This window comes from Muscardinus avellanarius, assembly GCF_963383645.1.
Source record: "Muscardinus avellanarius genome assembly, chromosome: 3".
In the NCBI taxonomy this organism is placed as follows: domain Eukaryota; kingdom Metazoa; phylum Chordata; class Mammalia; order Rodentia; family Gliridae; genus Muscardinus; species Muscardinus avellanarius.
Window position 1 is genome coordinate 144,698,453 of NC_137788.1, and position 5,874 is coordinate 144,704,326.

The following is a 5,874-nucleotide window of genomic DNA, read 5'->3' on the forward strand; positions in this document are numbered from 1 at the left end:
CAGTCTAAATTTGAGCATGAGACACACCTTCATTTAAGCCCCTAAGGAAAGATCAGACTTTTAAGGAAAGGTAGGGTATGGCTTGCATTTAACAAGAGAGCTCAAAGAATTCCAGGGCTATTTGGATATAGAAGTGGACAGATATTGCTAGCCCTTGAATTTACAAAATAGCCCCAGCTCTGAACCAAAATAAATGAACTCTTGATTGGGATTCTACTGTGGGAGCATTTGAGAGGCTATGCAGGGCATCCTGTTTTTCTTGTGGTGATTGGAGTACCTGTAAGTAACTTCACTAGGGTGATGGGAATCTGCTCTCTGTGTTTATTTGTTTTGTGATACTAGGGATTGAACCCGGGGGCATTCTACCTTCAAGCTATGCCCCCAGCTCTTTTTAATTTTTATTTTGAAACAAGGTCTTATTGGGTTGCTGAGGCTATCCTCCAACCTGTCTTAGCCTCCCAAGTACTGGGATGTGCCCCACCAGGCCGTACTAGAATCTGCCTTTCACGGATTTTTTTCTCCCACCCTCTGGCTTGCATGCATGTACTTAGGCATCTGAAGTGCTGGCTAATTGCTCGCTAGGCAGAATCAGAGTGATGTAATTGTCATAGTGAGCCAGTATGATGTTTGTGGAATGTTAAGATAACTAGTATCTCTGAGGATTGTATTATTAAGAGAATCAACATTGATCTGAGACAAGAACATGAGTATATACTGTTGTCCCTACTAGGCAAAAGCAATCTTCTTCTGGTAGTCTTTGTAATAGTATTGTCTTTGTATTGGAGACAAAATATTTTACAGAAAAACAACTGCAAACTAATATGCCTTCCTTGAAGCTTGGTTTCCTGGGACTACTTATATTACTGTATTATTTAGGGATTATCCATTAAAGTAGAATTTATAATAAGTATTCAGCTGAGGAAATTTAGTACAGGGAGTGGGGTTATACAGAGGTATTAATAGAGGAAACAGAGAATGCAGGAACATAGAGACATATGTCCAAACACACACAAAAAGCAGTTGCCATCCGTAGGACTGAGAGAGAAAGGAAATCGGTTGAAGTTGTCAGAATAAGGAACTTTGGAGACAGACTCCCAGTGAGCTGGAGTCAGGACCTCCAGCAAGTTGACTTTGCTTACTGCAGCTGAAACTACTCTGAATGTCCTTGACAATGAAGATTCTTGGAGTGCTGAAGATATTACGTCTAGAATAAATTTTTGCCATAACTGAGGTGACACCAGCAAGAACAGAATTGGAAAAGAACAAGCCATCTCCTTCCTCTTACCTTCCAAGAGCCAAGAGTTCTCCCTGCCAGTGTAACCCAGTGCCATGTGGCAAGCCCCAGGAGCACAAACATAGTAAATAGTTATGAAACTGCCACAGCAAGTTTTCTTTTTGAGAATCTTGAAAAACTTAGTTTCTTTGTCCAAGAAAGAAAAAAAAATTCATTTCTGAGTAAGCTTCCTTGAGTGAATTAGTATGATTTCTATTTGGATTTTTCTGAATCAGGATTCAGAAAGTGATAACTATGAATTGGAGTTTAATGTTGAACTGGTGCAATTATATTAAATGATATGAGATTTGATATCACAGGCCTGCTGTGAACACTTGTACCAAGTTAGACAGGGAGATTTTAATTTATCAAGAGATGAGGTAGAGTTAAGTATGAAAAGAGAATGAGAACAATAGTGTCAGTTGAAGAATAACAAGTAGAAATCACATGAGATTCAACCCTACAGCTCCAGTATATTCGTTTCATTCAAGGTTCTCCGATTTCTCAATTCATTTTGGAATTATGAGGCTGTCCAGTGACTTATACTTTTGTTATGCTATTCCTGTTTCCCACCCTCTACGATGTAGTAATTTGGCCTGTTAGGCTTAGATAAACACCTGGAAGCTCTTCTGGGAAAGATCCCAAGTCTAGACATAGTTTTTAAAAAAAATCTGCACATGTGTTTCTTATTACAAGAAACTATAACAGTGCAGACCAGAACATTCCCATGTCTTCAACGAGTTGCCAATTGTGTTACATTATGCCATGAAGCACTTGTTTTTGTAACTTTAAACCAATTTTCATTACACAAAGGTTGCCACATAATTGGATATTTCTCTACGTTGTACACAACTACTCCTACTTTCCATGGAAAGGCTGCTTCTAAACTTGTTAGCTGGTGATGGTGAACACTATTTTAGCAGAATAGTAGTAGAAATGCCTCCGTGATTTAAGTTGGAAGCAGGGCACTGCAACATGACCCTTGCACCCAGTATCAAGAATGTGCGAAGGTCTTTTACTCAAAAATACAAAATAAGCCGGCATGATGGCGCACACTTGTAATCCCAGCATTTGGGAGGCTGAGACAGGAGGATCGTGGTTCACGGACAGCTTCAGCTACTACTTAGTGAGGCCCTTTGCAACTCAGTGAGACCCTGTTTCAAAATAAAGAATAAAAAAATAGAGCTGGGGGTGTAGCTCGGAGGTAGAATGCTCCTGGGTTCCATCCCCAATACTGACCCCCCCCCCCAAAAAAAAAAAACATACAAAATAAATGATCTGTAGGCATGGGTAACGACAGCAGTAAACAATTATATATTGTCAACTGAAACCAGTAATTTATGGTTTTAGTGATTTTTCTTAAACATCAGCCAACCTTTTCTTCAGTCATTTCCTTCAACTGACTTCTCTGAAATTATCGGTGAGGAGCATCCTGTCACAGTTCATTAATAATGGTAAAGACTATTCTAGGAATTAGAATATTGTAACTCCCATGCCTCTCATTTTACCTATTTCAGGCTCCTTCTCTTCTTTAGAAGTTTCTGTGACTACAACTTCTGCTGTAGTTAACAAAGAAGCCTCTCTAGATGCATACAATAAAGCAGTTTTTATAACTTTTGGGGAATCGATGATTCCTTTTCTCCACTATATTCACAAAATCTCCAAGCATAGCACCATGGCCAACTTTTGAAGAATGTTGCAAAATTTTCTCAACTACCAAAGGTCCTTCAATGCCTGCATTCTTAGCCATGGTCACTGAAGGAATCTTGAGTGTGCTTCTAATAATTTCTACACTCAATCGTTGACCTTCATTAGCTGAAGTGAATGAATCCAAGGCTGGGGTGCATGGAGGCAGAGCACAATCCCCACCAAGAACGAGAATGATGCCTTCTTCAACAGCTGGTCTTGTAGCATGAGGACATTTGTAACTCTTTTCACTCGCTTTGACATCACTTGTCCCATCAATCTTAAGCACAGCTGCTCTATCTGAAAGTTTTGCCACCTGTTCATTATTTTTTATTTACATGTTCATTAGTTGTGATATCCAAATGCTCGGTGATTTCTTGAGTATGATTTTCAATTTGAACTTTGTCACATTTTCCTTTCAAAAGCATGACATCATCTTTAGTGGCAATGGCCTCTCCAAGTTTCCCTAAGCCATGAAGTTGAATATCTTCAAGATTTAGAGTCGACCTCACTTCTCCAAATACTGTACCTCCAGTAGCAATACCCATATTTTTAAGCTGGTTCTTTCGATTGTAACCAAAACCTGGAGCATCGTTGCCACAACTTGAAGGCCAAATTTTAGCCTATGCAAAACATGTGTACTTAGAGCTCTCCATCGACATCTTCAGAATTATAACCAAAGTTTACAGTGGAAATTTTCTTTTCATTCAAAAGAACATAGATATCCTAAAATACACAGTTATGACCTTTTGATATATTGGTCAAGTATGGATAAAAAGAGCCTTGATCAAAATTCATGCCTTGATAATTTTGGATTCATCTTTTAGGGGTTTTCCATACTTCAACGTGATGGCACCCTTTCTTCCAACCTTTTCAATTGCATCAGAAATTACGTCAATTTCTTTGTCTCTATTTGCAGAAATTTTAGTAGACTGGGCATTTTTTTCAGGGGTTGTCACCGGTTTAGATGGTTTCTTAAGTTCAGTAATGATGGATCCAACAGTTAACATCACACCTCTCCTGATTTCCGCTGGATCAGCTAAATCTCAAAGTATTGGATGAGCTAATCTCAAAGTATTATTTGGCAATAAAGCAATCCAGTATGGTAGCAGTAACGGTTCCATCCCCAGCCTCTTCAATTATTTTTTTTTTTTTTTTTTTTTTTTTAACAATTTTTTTTTATTGAACATAAATAGTATACATTTACACTATATTTGGTGCCCTCTCCCCCCGCCCCCGTTTTCTCCCCCCCCCCCACCAATGGTTGGCCAGGTTAACCATGTCTTATTCATAATTTTACACATGTTCAGGTGAAGATGCTCCTTAATCAAGATCGGCCTTTCTCCTCTCCTATCTTTCCATTAAAACTTAGCTAGTATTTCCCCTCTAATATCTGGGGTCCTACTGGTATCCTTTGTGTTTTCTAGTTTGGGCATATTAGAGGAAACATGTGTATCTTCTCCTTCTGTGCTTGGCTGATCTCACTTAACATGATGCTTTCCAGGGCTTTCCATCTTCTTGCAAATGATAAAATTTTGTTCTTCTTTATGGCTGAATAGAATTCCATTGTGTGTATTTCCCACAGTTTTGCTATCCATTCATCTGTTGATGGTGATCTGGGTTGGATCCATATTTTGGCTATTACAAATTGTGCTGCTATGAACATAGGTATGCATATGTTGCTGTATTTCTCTGAATTCAACCCTTTTGGAAAGATACCCAGGAGTGGTATAGCTGGATCATATGGTGGATCTATTCCCACTTTTCTTAGGAATCTCCACACAGATCTCCATAGTGGCTGAACTAGTTTGCACTCCCACCAACAGTGTAAAAGAGTTCCTCTTTCCCCACATCCTCGCCAGCATTTGTTGTTGTTTGATTTCTTTATGCTTGCTACTCTCACTGGGGTTAGATGGAATCTCAGTGTAGTTTTGATTTGCATCTCCCTGATGGCCAGTGATGAAGAACATCTTTTCATGTATCTATTAGCCCTTTGTATCTCTTCTTTTGTGAAGTGTCTATTTAGTTCATTTGCCCATTTCTTGATTGGGTTGTTTGTTTTGTTGGTGTAGAGCCTTTTGAGCTCTTTGTATACTCTGGATATTAGCCCCCTATCAGAATGGTGGCTGGTAAAGATCCTTTCCCATTCTGTAGGCTTCCTCTTTAGGTTATTGATAGTTTCCTTTGAGGAGAAGAAACTTTTTAGTTTAATGTTATCCCACTTGTTTATTCTTGCTTTAATTTCCTGAGCTTTGGAGGTTTTGTTGAGAAAGTTACTGCCTGTGCCAATATGTTGTAGTGTTGAACCTATGTTCTCCTCTACTAACTTCACCGTCTCAGGTCTAATTTCTAAGTCTTTGATCCATCTTGAGTTGATTCCTGTGTTAGGTGAGATATAGGGGTTTAGATTCATCTTTTTACAAATGGCTAGCCAGTTCTCCCAGCACCACTTGTTGAAAAGGCTGTCTTTTCTCCAGCGTATGTGTTTGGCCCCTTTGTCAAAGATTAATTGACTAAAGATGTGTGGGTTTGTTTCTGTATCTTCTATTCTAATCCACTGGTCAGTATATCTGTTTTTGTGCCAGTACCATGCTGTTTTTACTACTATTGCTCTATAGTATAGTTTGAAGTCTGGGATTGTAATGCCTCCTGCGTGTTTCTTGTTATTGAGAATTGCTTTGGCTATTCTAGGTCTTTTCTTTCTCCATATGAAGTTCATGATTGATTTTTCTAGGTCTCTGAAGAATGTCACTGGTATTTTAAAGGGAATTGCATTGAACCTATAGATCAGTTTTGGCAGAATGGCCATTTTGATGATATTTATTCTGCCTATCCATGAGCACGGGAGATCTTTCCATCTTCCAAGGTCTTCTTCTATTTCTTTCTTTAATGTTTTATAGTTTTTGTTGTAGAGG

The 5,874-nt window shown here is 38.8% G+C and overlaps 1 pseudogene across 1 annotated transcript; it reads right to left on the minus strand.

The window, feature by feature from the left end:
- Window positions 1–2,746: 2,746 nt before the first annotated feature.
- LOC308260379 (60 kDa heat shock protein, mitochondrial-like) lies at window positions 2,747–3,969 on the minus strand (annotated as a pseudogene). Its single transcript has 2 exons — window positions 3,829–3,969; window positions 2,747–3,685 (listed from the first exon to the last, which is right to left on the minus strand). The product of its transcript is annotated as a 60 kDa heat shock protein, mitochondrial-like (transcript).
- Between the last annotated feature and the right edge of the window lie 1,905 nt (window positions 3,970–5,874).